The following is an 18409-nucleotide window of genomic DNA, read 5'->3' as shown; positions in this document are numbered from 1 at the left end:
GACATTTACACCGAAAAGAGAAGTCTCCTACGTAACAGCTTTTGCCAACAATCCTCGTTGTCACGAAATCCTCTACCACTAACATCCTGGAGGGGCAAAAATAAGGGTGAGTGGGTATGAAAATAAAGTTTTGTAAAAGATGTAGGGTATAATAATAAGTTTCCTCAACAATAAATCTCAAATCGATATCATAAGAAATCAATGCTCATTAATTTATGTAAGCATACAAGTCCATTGCAGAGGTATTAAGACAATGGAACAGGCTGTGTGTAGGTTTTACATTCTAGTACTACATCACGTGAGTTGCGCTAGTCGCATCACATACGAGTCTAACACATCAATACAAAGGACAAACTGACACCTAACTCTAGATCCAAAACAAATGTAAATGGTGCATATGAACTACATGTGAAACTGGTCCTTGGCCTAGGACAATACAAATAACTAAGAGACACTGTGCAAACATGTAATAATGAGCAGATAAAACGCAAGGATGTCATGTCACAAGTTTATGCTCATAAATAATATTAAAAACATAAAGTGTACGAAAAGTCTATTTGTAAAGCTAAACATGGCATGTCACGTCATAATATATAAAAGTTGTTGATGCACAAAATCAGCGAGAACTTTGATTCAACAGAAAATATCAAGTTTGTGACCTTCGCTTGGTTGCTCCGTTTACTAGTAAGGATAAGTATGTGAAGGGAGAGATAGGGAAACAAACACAAAATGTATGTGGTTCACCCATATTGGCTACGTCCACGGAGTGGAGGAGTTCTCATTAATAGTGAAGGGTTTACACTAATACATAGGTTCAATCTCCTCAGAAGTGAGTTCTAAAGAGAAGTATAGTACAAATAACATTAGGGATTATTGTAGGAGAATGATCTACTTTTATAGAAGAAAGTTTCTAGCTTTATTCTGACATTGACACGTGTCGTGCTGTGATTGGCCTCAAATGTTGACATGTGTCGTGTTATGATTGGCCTCTAATGTTGACATGTGTCGTGTTGTGATTGGCCTCATGGTTGTAGGGAAATTCTTGTGGGTCATTGACGGTATAATGCTGACTGGTGCTCAGTAGTTTTAGGATTGGTCAAGTATGGTACAAACAGTGCTCCCCTAAGTTCCTGAGTAGGGGAAGCTCTTTGGTTGGGGACTTACAAGATCCAAGGCACTGAGTAATCAAGAAACTTCTAAGTACCGAAATATGGTATCATTTTCACTTGCCTCTGTCCCATAAGTAAAAGTGGTATGCTCTTTAGTTTTCCCCTAGGCAGATGTGGCATCTTCTTTGGAGGTACTTGTCCTTCATCCAGGAGTAGTATCTTTAACTAATGTTGATGCACAAGGTAATGCATCATTTTCACTTGAAGCTTACTTGTAGTTTTGGGCTTGGTCAAGTGTTATACAAACCATATAGTAGAAATCTCCCAAGTTGCTGAGCTAGGAGATCTGCCGAAAGAGGTGACAGACAAGGTAAGCAATTAGAGTTCCAAGCAATTAGTCTCAGATCGGAAGTTTATTTCGGGTTATGGTTGATTGTTCTCTTTTTCCTTGTTTTGCAAGCAGCAACAAAGACAAAGAAAATGACAGGGAGAATAGATGATATGAGATACTTTTGCTTTTGAAAGAGCAACGGATGAATCGGCACGTGTTTTGTTGTACTTGTTGACTTTTCACGGGCTTATTCTTGAACTAGGTTGGAGGGTTTTCTGGTTTCTTTCAAAGAAGCGAGTTGACTCAAGAATTTGAGGGTCAAAACAAGTCCGTCAAATCTAGAGTACGTTCGACCCTGATGATATGTGATACTTTTGTTGTTGACAAAGTAGTGGATGTGGTATGGTGAGACTTTGCTCTTCGACGACAGTGCCAGCAAAAAGTTGTTGAAGCTTATCGAGCTATTCGAATAAGGCGGCGATGCCGAGTTTGGATTTGACTTAGACTCATCCATCTAGATTATATAGTTCTGCAAGAAGGGCGTTGTGTTGTAGTGACATGTTCCAGCTCATCATTGAACCTTCTACTTCAATCTTTTGCATAGCATAAATGGTGAGTAACATTTGCATTTGAATGGTTCCGAGGTATTTGCCTAAGGAATTTGTGACCTTGACAACAGTTAAGGATGAGTACTCGAGAGTAATGCTAGGTAAGCAACCAGACAAAGGTTCCGGGCAATCTGTTCCAAATTGGAAGTTTGATTTCAGGTTCCGACTGATTGTTTTCTTTCTCCTTGTCTTGCATGTAAGAGCAAGGGCAAAGGAAAAGATAAGGAAAAAACATGATATTGGATACTCTTGCTTTTGACCCTGATGATATGAGATACTCTTACTTTGGTGTGACTTGTTTGCAGAGGTATTATCGGTGGGGAAAAGAGCTGAGTATTTCGAAAGGTTTTGTTGGGAGTTCCCTCTCGAATGTAAGGAAGGGTTGGGCATTTTTGCAGGTCTGCCTGGCCATTGATGATGAAGGTCGACATATATAAGGATTTTCCCAACAACAAGTAGTAATGTTGTTCTTTTACCCTTCTTAGTCATAACGATGTAGTGGGAGCTGCGAGATTCACGCATTTTAACTTTCTTAAGGATCTTTGACAAAATTACCCATGGTATCCAAAAAGCTGATGTTGCATGTAAAGGTTGCAGACAACTTTTATTCAGGGAAATTTGGCTCTCGAAGTTCGGAGAATGGTGTTTCTTCGATTTTTGAACAAACAACCCTGTTGAAAATCTGGCTCTCGAAATTCAGAGAGCGTTGCCTCTTCGATTTTTGAACAAGCAAATCTGTTGAAGACGCAATCTTGGAGATGATGAAAAATTAGGTATACTCGTAAGTATGCTTGGCCACGGAGGATGGAGGTCGACACATCTAGGGATTTTCTAATTAGCAAGTAGTGGTGTTGTTCCTTTACCCTGGTGGGTAATAGTATGGTAGTTGGACCTTCAAAATTCACGTGTCTTAACTTTGTCAGAGATCTTTGGAAAGTTACCCGTGGTATCCGGAAGGCTAACGTTATGTGTGTAGATTGCAGACAAGTTTTATCCAGGGAAATCTAGCTCTCAAAATTCAGAGAGCGGTACCTCTTTAATTTTGGAACAAGCAGCATTATTGCCCTTTCTTTTATTAGGGTACCAATTGTGTTCAGGAAGTACATTCAGAAAGTTATTGCTCGTAGAAATTTCCCCCTACTTTTGTACTTTTGAGATTTATTGGACCTTATTTTTCCTTCATCATTTCTGAAATGGCTTGCCCATTCGACCGTCGTTTTGACTTGAATGTTGTGGAAGAGGCATTCATGTCTCCTCAAGACAACATATGGTGCCTATCCTTCTTATCCTCTACTGGTCCTCTTACCGTTGGGGACTCTGTGATGAAGAATGACATTACTGCTACGGTGGTGGCCAAGAATCTTCTCACTCCCAAAGAGAACATGATATTTTCCAAACGGTCCAATGTGTTGGATGTTCATGATTCTTTGTCTCTTAGTGTTCAGTGCAAGGGTTCTGTATCCAATATGGGTCAGCGCTTACTTGCTCGAACCCGCCAAGTTGAATCATTGACGGTTGAGGTGGCAAGTCTCAAACAAGAGATTAGAGGGCTCAAGCACGAAAATAGATAGTTGCACACGCTTGCACATAACTACTCCACGAGCATGAAGATGAAGCTTGACCGGCTGCAGGAATCCGAGAGTTAGATTTTAAGTGATCACCAAAGGTTTGTGGGTTTGTTCCAAAGGCATTTATTGCCTCAGTCTTTTGGAGCATTACCACGTACTGAAGCTTCAAATAATCAACCTCTGGTGCCTCATATTTCTGGGGTTTGCCTAGTGCTGAGGCTCCAAATAATCACTCTCTGGTGCCTTCTCTTTTTGGGGCTCTACCGAGTCTTGAGGCTTCTTATGAACAACCTTTGTGAAGACTCACTCCTGTTTGTTTGTTTTGACTCATGTGTATGCATATAGCTGTAATTTCTCGGAGATATCAACGAATAAGTTTTTTTTTCATTCAATGTATTGTGTTAAATACACTAAGGCATACTTCACTAAGCTTTTGAATTTTTTTTTGTTAAAGCTTGTATGTTGAAGCTTTCTGGGTGAAGCCTTTAGGTTGCCACAGTGCTCCCTTAATTTCCTGAGTGAGGAAAGCTTCTCGGTTGGGGACTTGAAAGATCTAAGTCATTGAGTAGTCGCGAAACTACCGAGTACCAAGGTGTAGTAGCATATAGTGGAAGTCCCCCAACTCTTCAGGTGAGAAGAATTGCCGAATGAGGTGTCTTGCTAGTAGCCCAGTTGTCAAAATAAGCACATGGCTTATCGATCAATAATTTTGGTTCCATATAATGTATGTGGTACGGTTGCCATGTCCCATGATAAAACTGTTATATCAATAGAACATTAGTAAAAATTATAAAATAATAATTTATTTGTGTATTGGCATTTTATTTAACAAGAAGACAAGTCATAGAACTGGTTTTGTCAAATAAAATAATAATTGTGAGAATCAGGTATGTGATGTGATCAGTCTATGCCACGTGACAAGCAATTGTCATGTAATAATAACAATAGTAATATAAATGGTGTAGTGGGTGTATGGATTAAATAGGGTTTTAGGTGAATGTGATCAGCCTACCCATGTGTTTAATGGATTAAAATGGTGTGTATGTGATATGCTTTTAGTCAACATAATATTAAAGTAATAAACAATGAGTTGAAAAAGAAGATAAAGATGCTCTTATATTTTTCGTGAGTTTTTCCAGACAAGGGGTTGTCGATTAGACTGTTGTTGAAGCTTTTGTAGGTCGCAGAAGTTCAAAGGAAGGTTGTGAGTTGCAAAAGGCCTTCGTATGTGGCTGACTTGGGTGTCATTTGTGAGTTACAAGCTTCGAGAGTTTGGGTAGCAGGGCTTTGGGGATAGCAGAATGTCTGGGTTTGTTCCTGAAGATTAGGTTTTGTTGTGACTGTGAAGGGGTTTGGTGCTTGGAAGCTTACCTTTGTCGTTGTTGAGGTTCAAAAGTCCGGAGAAGATTTAAGTTTTTGTAGCACCTTCACTATTGGTGAATTTCTTGTATTTTTGTCCACCATTAAACTTGGAATTTTGACTTGTTTTTAATCTATTATAATCGGTTTGAAATCATATATATATAATAGAAGTATGTGTGATATCACGTTTTCTGGTAGTGATTATAACCACACGAAAAATTTCCTAATAATTCGGAAATAACATCAACTCGATGCTTGTGAGCTCTAACTAGAATGGGATAGAAAATGCTGGACATGTTCAAGGGTAGATATGTCTTTCACTGTGGTAAACAATCATTACGCCTACACAACCGAGATGATGCACGATAGCGCAATTATAAACGTTGATTTGGTTCTTCCATCACAAATGTCAAAAATCTAGTTCATTTCAATTGAAGATGTATTTGAGAAGTCTAGGGTTGATAAAGATTCTGGATACACTTATCCGCAGAGAAATGTCATCCGGTTTTCAAATGAAGGTTGTTTGTACTATACTTGACCAATCCTGAAACTACTGCGCACCGGTCAAAGTTATACCATCAAGGACCCAGAAGAGTTTCCCTTCAACCAGGAGGCCAATCATAGCGCGACACGTGCCGACATCAAATGCCAATCATAGCGCGACATATGTCAACATCAGAAGCCAATCACAACACGACACGTGTCAATGTTAAAACAAAGCTAGAAACTCTCTTCTATACAAGGAGATCATTCTCCCACAATATTTCTGAATGTCATTTGTACTAAATCATTCACTAGTACTCACTAAATGAGAGCTTAACCTATGTACTTGTGTAAACCCTTCAGTATTAATGAGAACCCCTCTACTCCATGGACGTAGCCAATCTGAGTGAACCACATACATCTTGTGTTTGCTTCCCTATCCCTATTCATTTACATATTTATCCACACTAGTGACCGGAGCAATCTAGCGAAGGTCATAAACTTAATACTTTTTGTTGTACCAAAGTCCTCACTGATTTTGTGCATCAACAAAGGTGATAATTGTGGACTCTAAGTCATGAGTAAGGTAGTTCATTTCATACGGTTCCAATCGTAAGGAAACATAAGCGATACATCGTCAAGTTGCCTCTACACAGCCGAAACATCTAAAGAACACGTCATCTTGGGATTTGAAATGATCAATGTCATCGAAAGGTGTAAAGCAATGGTGAGTTGAGACAATAGTTCAGTTGTCAGATACTTTATTCATGTTCAACATCTCAAACTAAATTAACTTTCCCCGGTCGATAAGTGAGGAAAAACACTATAGCCGAAAAATCGCTAACAAATTGTTGATAAAATCGTCAAGACCAAAGATATATCGAAATTCACAATACCTTGTGAGAATTTCAACTTTCTTCCACTACAACCTTTTGGGAAAAAGAAAAGAATATCGTCTATCGATATCACGTCTCCCAAGAAAACTACCAAGTTAGACAACTAACACATTTGAGAAATTTTGTATAAAGCTGACTGTCGGTATTTAGGAAGTTTGATCTCACTGCTGAAGTAGGTGGGAAAGTCGTCTGTAAGACTACCATGAATTCAACAAGCGATGGAAGAAAACTCAAGTTCCAAATGTGGTCGGGTAGACCATCAATTCGAAATATGGGTTAACCGTTTTAATCGTCACCTAATTACGTTGCAAAGATCTAGGTACGATCCTATGGTTCAGCCTTTCACCTTCACGGATAGGTTTGAGGTTCCCTAGGTAAGGTGTTTGGTTGGATAAATTTCCAATCGGTAAGCTTATGTAACTAAGTTCTCTCAATTGTAGGAGTTGTTCAAAAAGACACAAGGAAAATTGGTATAGTATGAGAAAGTGGATCGATGGCATACTTTACTTCACCATTTGGTGATATCCTAGGCAAAATTTGGAGAAATGATGCCAAAGATATACGTTCTCGGAACATACTATACTACTTCCTTTCACTACGACGCGAACTAAAAGGTCTTCACAGTTTTCTCGATACTCAACTCACTTTGACAATGGAAAATTAACCCACACCTCGATTCTATTGTCTACCTATGGAAGTGATTGAAAAGGTGGCTAGTCAGAGAGGTTATGCTTACCTAGATAGGTAATAAGGTAAAAACAACTATAAGTTTACTGTCCTAATACAAAGCTTACTCCTAAGTTTCTTTGGCTCAAGTAGTCACTATTAATTAGTCTATCAGTCTCACCGCTAATTAACACAATTACGATATGTTGTTATTATTCGTTACCCTGAAATTATAAACCAGCGTTCTGGCATAAGGGTATCACTTCCCAGATACTAGTACATGTGCCCAGTATCAGAAATTATACTGCCTGAATACTGGTTGACCATTCCAGAATATCAGCTGATGTCGTTAATTAGTAGTGCCACTGTAGGTTGATTACAGGTTAGAGCCTGCTCAGGTGGATAATTTTGGACAATTGGTAAGGAACTAGTCCAATGAGGTGGTTTCATTAATTCTAAGGAAACATACTTACTATTTCGGGGATTTCTACTAATCGTAGGTATAACAATTCGTACACATGTGCCTATGCTCATCGAAATGACAAGTACATCACCAAAAGAAATTCGAGAAACTAGTATTGGTGGGAACGTCCAAAAGAAAAAAAAAAGGAATTTGCTAATAATCTACTTTAGAACGGACTTAAACGGATGTCGATCTTCCTTCTGAAGATCCGAAATGATCGTTCGTGTGTTTGAAAAGATTAGTGCTATCAGGGACCAAAAGTGATTGTCCCTCAGATGTTCTTTTGTCGAGTGATACCACTTTAGCACCAGGTTGTCGCTCAAGCCAATTCTAAAATCCTGACGAAGTAAACTTCGTAGGAATTCTAATTGATGGTGTGCGATCAGATGCTGCCAAGGAATCAAAACTAATTGTGGTTTCCTATCTCGCAAGATTTGATAATGATGGCAGGAGAATAATGATGGGATTGACTTGTAAATCTCTGGTGATGTGTGACTCCTGATACATCCGCCCTACGTCAGAGCCATCAACTCAATCCAAAAACAGGATTTTTCCTTGGCAGTGAGGTTCTTTGTTAAAATTTAGGAACGTCTACCAACACAATGTTCTAGGATGACGATAAATCATCCAATTCATCCAAAACTTAAGAAAAACTTAACACGTTTTTCGTAGTCGACAAGGTGGCAAGATTCAAAAATTAGGTTCAAGAACCGAGAATGCTTACATCATGCATGTGATGAACGTAATACTGCCCAACTTATGCTCTGACACCAAATTGACACACCCCAACCCAAAATGTTCATCTGAACTCCGAATTGAGCTGTGCTGGTTGACACCCGGAGGGTGACGAGCCATAAAGTGTAGTGATATGGAATTATAAATAAATTTAAACCTAAAAGTGCCTCAGTATTAGAGTGCGCTGTGAGCAGGAATGAACTCATTTCACACGTAATGTTAGAGCATAAGTATAGTACAATAAGCTAGGGTGAGAATTATACCATCGAATGTCTACACCAAGATTTGCCAAAAATCCTTGTCGACATGTAAGTTCAGCGATAAAACTTGGAGGGACGAAAAATAAGGGTAAGTGGGCCTAGAAACAAATCTTTGTAAAAACCTTTTCAAACCTTTTCAAAAACATAATAACCCTTCGTTGTAAAATAAGTATAGTTTCCAAAATATACATACTACATATAGTAAGAAAATACTTACTGTAGCCTGCAAAACCTCAAGAATTCATTACGGCACAATATCTCGTAAATAAGGGCATGTCATCCATAATCACAAAATCTCACATAAGCAACATATCATATCAGGTGCTCATCAACACATGTTGACACACGAGTTCATGCAGAGATATTCTGAAATGAAAAGGACTAGGTGTAATAATAGTAAACGTTTTGGTACTACAATCACGTGAAGACTTGCACTATGCGCAACGCATATAAGTCGAAGTTGCCTATTGCAAATTGTACGACAGGACTGGCACCTATAATAGATCCAAAGTGAGCGTACGGTGTGATGTGCACATACACATGAAAGACTGGCCCTGGTCCGGACGAGTACTAACACCGGTGCAGCAAACGATGAACAAATAATTTAAATATAACCAAATATAGCCATGCCACAGTGATCCGATAATTCACATCGACATAAAAGTAATAAATAAAAGGGTTAATCTCAGTTTACTACCTTGAAGTTTCTTGGTTTTCAACATGTAATATATGAAGTTTTTTTTTTTCATCCCAGAATGGTACATAAAGTCATAATTTTGGGATATTTTCATACATCCGTTAAGTTTTCTTTTAAATCAGCCGTTAACTCGTGACATGAGGCTCACGTGAACAGTGACTAGGCACCATGTGTCATAGGAGCCCACATAAATATTAAAAAATTAAAAAAATTAAAAATTAACAATTAAAAATGAAGGTGGAGGCATTGAAGGAGCATTTCTAGAGCCCTAATTCTCCCAAACCCCTCACTTTCTTCAATTTATACCTTCTCCTCTTCTCTAGAAACCAATTTCAACCCTCAATCCATTCGTCAACTCCTGCAACCATAACCTCTTCCCAAACTCATCACCTCACAACCCCAAATATCAGAACCTGGGTTATTCCCCCCAATAAATTAAACGAAACGTTGAAACTCTCCAACGTGCTGCAGTTCTTGAAGTTGGACGAAATTGTGCTGGAGAGAAAGTTCTGGGTGAGGTCGATAATGGACGTCGAGGTCGGTGATGCAGTTCTTGCAGTGCCCCATGTCCCATGGGATGGAACCATTAAAGTCATTTCATTGGCGTTCGATTTGAACAGGCTTTTGCAGCCGACAAAGTCTGGGATTTTTTCGGTGAAGTCGCTGGATCTAGTGGAAAAAATATGCAGATTTGGTGCGCGCCAGATGTTCGACGAAATGACTAAGTGAAATGGGTTCAACGAATGTTCAAGTAACTGAGTTCTTCGGCATTGCTGAGATATTCTGGGATCGCGCCGGTGAAATTGTTGCCGCTCAAATCGGCGACCGATGGCTTGCGACCGACGGGGTTCTGCAAGGATTTCAAAAGAATTCAGGGTTTGTGTTATTGGGATATGGGTAAAAAGTTGTTCATTTTTTTAATATTCACGTTGCCCATATTGACACGTGGTGCCTAGTTATCGTCCATATAAGCATCATGTCATCAGTTAACAGCTAACTTATCAGCAACATTAATGAATGTATGAGACTGTCCCAAAATTAACATTTCAGGTACTATTCTGGGATGAAAAAAAACTTTATATACCAAATGTTGAAAACTAAGAAATTTTAGAGTAGTAAACTGAGATTAACCCTAAATAAAATATTAAACATAGTCGTAATTAGAATCCCAAAAAGGTATGCATACCTGTGCATCCCATAGGATTTATGATAACTTCGTAATTTTCCATTATTTCGCTAATTCTTATAAGTATTAGTCTAAGCTAGGCATATGTAGTAAATTCTTTTTCCAATGTATAAATGGAAACTAACAAATATTTATATACTTTATAAAAGAAAAGACCCACTCACTTGAGTCCGCACTACAACTCATCGAGGCGTCACGAACGATCGTCATCTAGAACAAATTTCAAATCACGTCTCAAAATTCTTATCGATAGAACACATAATTTACATAAAACACATCCCCAAGGATGCTCTAGAATGATTTGTAACCCATTAACCAAAAGCAATCGTTGGTAAAAGGTTGACGATAGGGTCCACAACCCTACGTAACTCAATCCAAAAGATCCGCGTCGGATTTCTGATCTGTAACTTCCCAAGAGTTTCAATAAGTTTGTAGAACAACATCCTAAAGTTTCAGAACGATCTAACGGTCGAATCTCCGCCAAATGTTAGAAGTGGGTTGCTATCCACGTTTGTTTTACAAACTTAGAAATTCAATTTAGGAAGATCCGTAAGTCAAATTCTCAATCGATCAGTTTCTATAGCCCTCAAATATTACGTACTATAACGTATTAAGGTTTGGTGACAATCCAATGGTCGGATCGTCGAATCATAAAATGGTCAAGTGGCGTAGTATTCTATTCTAGGTTCAAACTATCAAACTATAACAAACGGTGATCAAATTGAAATAAAAACATCGGATTTTAGATCCCTAATATATTATAATAATCATAGATTGTAATTGATGTTGTTTTGATATTAATTTGATCATGTGTTGGTTAGTTTATATATAGACACACTTTAGTTTCATTAACTGAGATGAAAATATTGTTTAATGCATAGTTTATATATTAATTTGACCTCAGCGTATTTATCTTAAACTCTCACACTATCTATAAATATTGTATTAATTTTTTAAAAATAATATAAATATTGTTTAATGCTTATTTTACAATAAAATAAATTTATTTACATCCATCTAGGCTCCTATCTAAATCTCGCATAGGCGCCTAACTGCTAGGCCTCAGTCCGCTGTTTGACTAGCGCCTAACGTTTTTTAGAATCTAATCATAACCACTTTAAGCTTCTTACATGGCTTTGATATTACTGCTTGCAACCACTTTGGTGAAAAGACTGTTTTATGTTATGAATATTGACTCAAAACTTTGCACTTTCCAATGTGAAAGCAACCCATTCGATTGAATCTTGCACTCTTTTGCATTTCGCCCCTCCCCGAAACCACTGCGGATGGGTAGAGATTTATCAATATACTGGGAATATAGCTTAGTTGACACACCCCGATCCGGAGGATCCAGGTGTGCTGGCCGTCACGAGAGCGTGACGTAACCATAAGTGCGACACGGAAGCGAAATAATAACATAAATCAGAAGAAATTCAAACCAAACTCAACATAACCACCTACGAACATAACCGGACAAGTTATAAAGTAAACACATAAGTTCAGAGCATAGGTTTAAGTGCAGTCAAATAGGACTAAAATAAAATACATCACCCTCAGGTGAGTCCTACATGTCGAAAGTCTGTCAGGAAGCCGGAAAAGACCTCGAGAGCCACCAACCGCTAAATTAGAACCTGGAGGGGCGCAAAACAAAATGAGTGGGTCAGTAAAACCAAAGATTTTCCAAAACATTTCATTTAAAACATTTCTAACCCCTCACCGTAAAACCTGTATACTATCCCAGAAAAATATATATATATATACAAAACCATATGAAATCTCAAAACTTGAATCCCCAAATCTTTAACATTTTTCAAGAAAACATGCCATGCCATAAATCAAATATAAATCAGGTGAAATAAGGAATCAATCGGAGACCCTGCAGTTGGTCCTATACGATTAATTCAACAGCTCAATATCCCACTAAGCCGGAGTCACCACTGTGACCTGTACGGCCCTACTCTGCACATCACTCGGAACTACGTAAGGTAGTCTATACGATGAAAGGTGTAAAAATACGCTCTAGTGCTTCTCTCATCATATCATCAGCGCGCATAACTAAGGTCACCCACTAGTCGGAATCACGCCTAGTGATCTGTACGACTAGCATGTCGGAACCCTCACATGGTCTGTACGACATCCACCTACTTGGATCCAAGGCGAGCGTGCGGTGTGGTGAATAATATAAGCACTAACACCTAGGGTGCAGATTATGAGCTCAAAATATCTCAACATCAAACAATTCAATGAATAAATGAACTCACCTGACTTACCTGTGCCTCCACTGCACCATGCAACATGTATGCATCATATATCAATCATATACCTCATATGCAAATCACACTTTTCAAATAATTCTATGCATGGCATTTTCGAAAGCATATTTTCACATAAAATCATTTTCTGGGAAAAATCAATAGTATAAAGGTAATACGAAAATAAAACTGCCCACTCACTGGTAAGTCGACGGGTCGTAACCCCCGTGGCGTCCCTGGATGCGGTCGTCCTCGGGATACGTCTCACCTATATGCGAAACAACTAAAATGACATTATTTAAAGTACATCACTAACGTTTCGTAATAATTTCTCATACGATGCTCAAATTTGACAAATGAATACACCAACGCGATCTACACAACCTCACGTGCATTGCAATATTTTTAGAAAATTTTTTGGAGCCCTCACGCGCCCCCACGCGCCGAATTAGGCACGGGTCTACGCGCCCCACACGCGCGGCCACGTGCGAGTCATGCGGACGGCGTCAGTTGACGCCGTCAGGAATATTCCGTCAGGACTAACGGTTACCGTTACGCCGTTAGGAATATTCCGTTAAAACTAACTGAATATTCCCCTTTCTTCTCCGACCTACCCTCGCCGGACCCCGGTCACCGGAAAACTGGGAAAATTTCTAACTTGCTATTCTCACTCATTTTTCGTCCAATTTTCTCGTACTTTACACCAAAATGAAGCCCTAGACGAGTACTATCACGTTGAACTAGTTTTAAGCACTAAAAATCACGGAATCATACCTTCCAAAAATCCAAGAAAACCGGCCAAACTCGAACTAGGTGATCCCGACGTCCAATTCTTCCAAACGAAGCACTCCGAGCTTCGTTAGGACCTCACCAAGCTTCCTACAAGATTCAAATTCCCAAAAACATAAGAATTTACGTGTGCATGAACAGTGCACCATCACGGGGACTTTGGAAACTAGGGTTTTCGAAGGAAATGTTACCTGAAAATGGTATCAACGTGCTCGCAGAGTCCTCAGGAGTCCAAAGGTGGTCCTAAGTCCGTCGATCCGTGATGTTTGGGGTGATTTTGGGTGTTGTCCGTACTTTTGTAGAGAGAGAGAGTGAGAGTCGGGGTAGAGGAGAGAGAGTCCACGAGGAAAAAGGAAATGAGGGTTGTGATGGTCTCCAAAAGATCTTCACCATCCATCACACCCCTAACCAATTTAACCAAATTAATTTTAATAAACCAACTTACTAAAATATATAAATCACCCAAACTTGACTAACATTTAAACCAAAACCATGTCACAAGTACGTACCTTAGAAACGTCAAGGGCATTTCCGTCCTTTCACATTCCCGTCAACAGAACCTCCGGGACGGGCTGTGACATTAGTACACTAAGGTCATCTCCAACCGAATGTTAGTCAGAGGGCTCGTTTTAGCCCTCTGGCTCTCCAAGAAATTAATATTTGGGGGGTTTTTGATATAGATACCTAGGTTTTAAAATTTTGAAATTAAACATTTATGCCTTTTAGAGTCTTGATTAAACATTTTCCTACAATTTAGGTGCCACATGGATTAGAAGTAGCCTTTTTTATAATTTAAATTACCCAACTTGCCATTATATACATATACCTTTTAATTCCTAGATAATACATCAAAACTCCCTAAAATATTGTAGATAAATATTGTAGAATTTAATTCCAATAAGAAGTCTTTCAAAATGCCCATGAATGCGACTTGCCATTATATTTAATATACCTTTTAATTTTCTTAGATAATATCTCCAAACTCCTAAAATCTTGTAGATAAATATTGTAGTATTCAATTTTAATAAAAAGTCTTTCAAATTACACATGAAACGTAGATTTCTTCTTGGTACATATTTGATACGTTAGTTAATATATCTTCTTGGTACATATTTGGTATGTTTGTTTTCTTTTTTGTATGTATTTGGTACATTTATATTTATTTAAAAAAAACATATTTGGTACATATATTTCCTCTTGATTAAACATATATTTCTACTTGGTACATATTTGATACGTTACTTTATATATGTTCTTGGTACGTATTTGGGACGTTCATATTTCTTTTTTGTATGTATTTGGTACATTTATATATTATTTTGGTACGTTTATATTTATTTAAAAAAAACATATTTGTTACGTTACTTTATATATCTTCTTGGTACGTATTCGGTACATTTAAATATATTATCTGAACGTACTAGCCTCAAGCCTCTGAAAATAGAGAATACGTCTAATTATCTCACATGATATCAATATAAAATAGTGAAAACAACTACTAATTAAAATGGATAAGTCCATTCAAAATTCAAAAATGACGATCACATAATTCTAACGTGGGAGAATAAACCATACAGCTCAAATGTGGGAGAAGAAACTGGCTTCCTAAAAAAAAGGCCACGTACAAAAATATATCAACCTAAAAGGATATATATGGAATTTAATAATTAACATTTTAAATTTAAAAAACACAATAATTACATTTAATCTAAATAAATATAAAAATGCTGGCATGACTATTGTTTAGGTGTACTAATCAAATTTCAAAATAGAACCAATGTTTAGTCTAAAGAGTATTAGAAAAGTGCAGGGATTCTAATTTTTGCTTAATATTTTAATGAACAGTGTCAGACCATATTTCTTAGGCCATCTCCAATCGAAGGGTCCAGAGGGCCAGAGGGTCGAAAATAGCCCAAAAACCGTCTCCAACCCAGGGCCAGGTCAAATGGCTCGTGGGCCCTACTAGACAAAAAAGGGCCAACCGGCCGACCCAAAGCAGCTAGCTAGCCGACCCTGAGCCGGACCACATGCTGACGTCATATTTGATTTTCTTTTCTTTTTCTTACATTTTTTTTTAATTTTTTTTACAAAATTTAAAAATTCTATTTTTTTTCCTATAACTTCCCAAGTCATTAAACAACATTAAATAATATTAAACAACATAAAAAAAATTTAACAACATTTTTAAAAATAGTTAACAACATGAAAATTATTGACAATCCATAACATAAAATTATTGAGGTAGTTTAATTTAAGTAACCATAGTAGTTCAATTAAAATAATAAAATATGTTTGGCCCTCGGCTGGAGATATTTTTTTTCACAGGACTATGTTCGGCCTATGGCTCTCTGGCCCCTCTGTTGAAGATGGTAAGAAATATGGCACTTCACTGTTCATTAAAATATTAATTTATTGGAGGGCCAGATGGCTTGTTTTAGCCCTCTGGCCCTCCAAGATATTAATATTTTAACGAACAGTACATGGCCATATTTGCCTCTATCTCCAACTGAGGGCCATAGAGCTCGTTTTAGCCCTATAACAAAAAACAGTCTCCAACCGAGGGCCAATGGGCCATAGGGCCATAGGGCCAAACATAATTTATTATTTAAATTTAAAAACTACAAATTAAATTCATAAAAAAAAAATTGGCCCAAAAAAAAATTGAATCCAACGGTAACTAGCTGTTGTATTTGAAATTTTGGCCTACCATTCCTATTGGATATAACCGACAGAAATAAGTACAATGTTGTCGGATATAATCAACATGAATAATGAAAATTCTGGCCCGACCTAGGGCTAGCTGACTACTTTGGGGCAGCTGGTTGGCCCTTTGACCCTTTTTTTGTCCAGTAGGGCCCACGAGCCCTTTGGCCTAGCCCTTGGTTGGAGACAGTTTTCATGCTATTTTCGGTCATTTGGCCCTCTGGACCATTCAATTGGAGATGGTAAGAAACTACAACAACTTAAATTTAAAAACTACAACAACTTAAATTAAAAAACTACAACAATTTAAATTTAATATCTAAAATCATCATTATATTCATCATCCGCCATTGTAGGAGTATAGTCGGAGGTAAACAACTGCCGCCGAGTCATAATTTCTTTTTTTTTCCTATCAAAATAGGCCTTATTCATTGGAATGTAATTCGAAGTGTTCATTTCCATATTCTTATCATCCATCTCTTCTTGTATTTGTTTGGCCCGTTCTTCATGCCTATGGTTCCTTTCTTCTGCAGCAAAGGCATTTTGCTTCGCCATTAATCGCAATGGGGCCGCCATTTCTTATTGAGCGGCGTAATCATCTGTTGCCTTGCCCTTTTCCTTCAACTTTCAGCCCTTGTTTCGTCCCATAGCCCTAGTTATGGAACCTTCACCCAAAGACGGATTTTCTACCCTTGTTTGTTGAATGGTAGGAGATCCATCTTCATCCATATCTACAGCTGAGGATGTAGTTCTGAACACCAACGTAGGACCTACTCTATGTTGAGGTGGATCTTCAAATAACACCCACCCTTTACAAATTTTCCAACAACCGTGAAATTGAAAGGGTTTCGAGCTGCCCTCCAAATACAATTCCTCCCCTTGGCGTACCTAGAAAATATAATTACAAAATTTAAAGGAAATTAATTTATGAAATTAAATGTAATATAATTAAATATAATTACAAAAATCAAGGAAATTAATTTATGAAATTAAATGTAATATATTTAAATATTTAAAATAAATTGTGAAAACACTTACTTTGTCGTAGTATTTAGCGTTGCTTTCATGTCTACTTGCAACTGCTAATAGTGCTTGATGTCATTTGTTCAAACTTGGCTAAAGATGTTTCTTCCATCTTGAAGAACAACTCTCGTGGTTTCAGGTATTCGGTGGAGTGGTGCATTCGTAGAACTTTAAGTATTTTTTAGACACACGAATCCAAACACCTTTACTTATTTGAGAACTCCCCCTCACACTATCTTCCGACACTCATCTATAAGCCATGCAAATAGCTTCATCTTCTTTTCGGGTCCAAGTCCTACCTTTCATTGCAAATGAGGCAATTTGAAAATTATTGAAAAAATTGAAGGAAATATTATTGGAAGAGGCAAGAAAATATGAGAATTGAAATGGTGTAGGAATGGTGAAAATTTTGTGGTGAATGGTGTAGGAATAACTTAGGTATTTATAGGAAAAAATGAAATTTTTTTAGAAATTTTTAAAAATATTTTGGCCCAAAAAAAAATAAAATAAAAAACCAACGGTAACTGATGTCAGCTAGCCGTTGAGGTTTGAATGAGAACCCGGCTCAGGGCCGGCTGGCTAGTTGCTTTGGGCCGGCCGATTGGCCCTTTGGCCCTTTTTTGTCCAGTGGGGCCCACGAGCCCTTTGGCCTGGCCCTCGGTTAGAAACAGTTTTTGGGCTATTTTCGGCCCTCTGGACCCTTCGGTTAGAGATGGCCTAAGTACTCCAACTAATTATATTATTATATTTAGTATGCTAGGCTGTGTTTGACGCACTTAAAAAGTTTCTCTAGATGGTACGTAGAATGTGGCACATATATACCCAACAAAGATTTTGTTCCTTCCTTCCTTCAGATCATATTGATCTTTATTCTTCTATATATCTTTTGATTTAGGATCTCAATCTCTTCTTTATAAATATTTGTCTACCTCCTTTATTTATCTCACCCCCTTTTCGCTCCTTTTTCTTGTTGCAACTCTCTTTTTCCTTTGTGTTTGTGCATGGCTTATTTATATTACATTTTATTATGTAATGTCAAGGTGCCCTATCTCAGCATGCATATAAAATAATTAGGCAATATGATATGTTATGAGATTTGAGTATAAATACAAAGCAAAACATCTCCAATGTACGTACATGAACTTTAAAATTTGAGACCCAAATTTTCATTTTAAATGAGATTTGAGTTCAAGTTGACGCTCATGCCAACTAGGAAAAATGTTATTGAACCACAAAAATTGAGATTTGAGTTTTGAGTCTAATAACCTCCGATGCACA

The 18409-nt window shown here is 37.7% G+C and overlaps 1 protein-coding gene and 1 long non-coding RNA gene across 2 annotated transcripts in view; both read right to left on the bottom strand.

The window, feature by feature from the left end:
* Window positions 1-18409, bottom strand: part of LOC126626200 (serine/threonine-protein kinase STY13-like) — a 74402-nt gene that overhangs the window by 9447 nt on the left and 46546 nt on the right. The gene's annotated exons all lie outside the window — the stretch shown is intronic.
* Window positions 11897-13697, bottom strand: LOC126626210 (uncharacterized). Its single transcript, XR_007624640.1, has 4 exons — window positions 13597-13697; window positions 13391-13495; window positions 12818-12884; window positions 11897-11995 (listed from the first exon to the last, which is right to left on the bottom strand). It is a non-coding gene; the product is annotated as an uncharacterized LOC126626210 (long non-coding RNA).

Source organism: Malus sylvestris, chromosome 6 (assembly GCF_916048215.2).
Source record: "Malus sylvestris chromosome 6, drMalSylv7.2, whole genome shotgun sequence".
Classification (NCBI taxonomy): domain Eukaryota; kingdom Viridiplantae; phylum Streptophyta; class Magnoliopsida; order Rosales; family Rosaceae; genus Malus; species Malus sylvestris.
The sequence above is the reverse complement of the archived record's forward strand: the minus strand, read 5'-3'. Positions and strand labels throughout refer to the sequence as shown.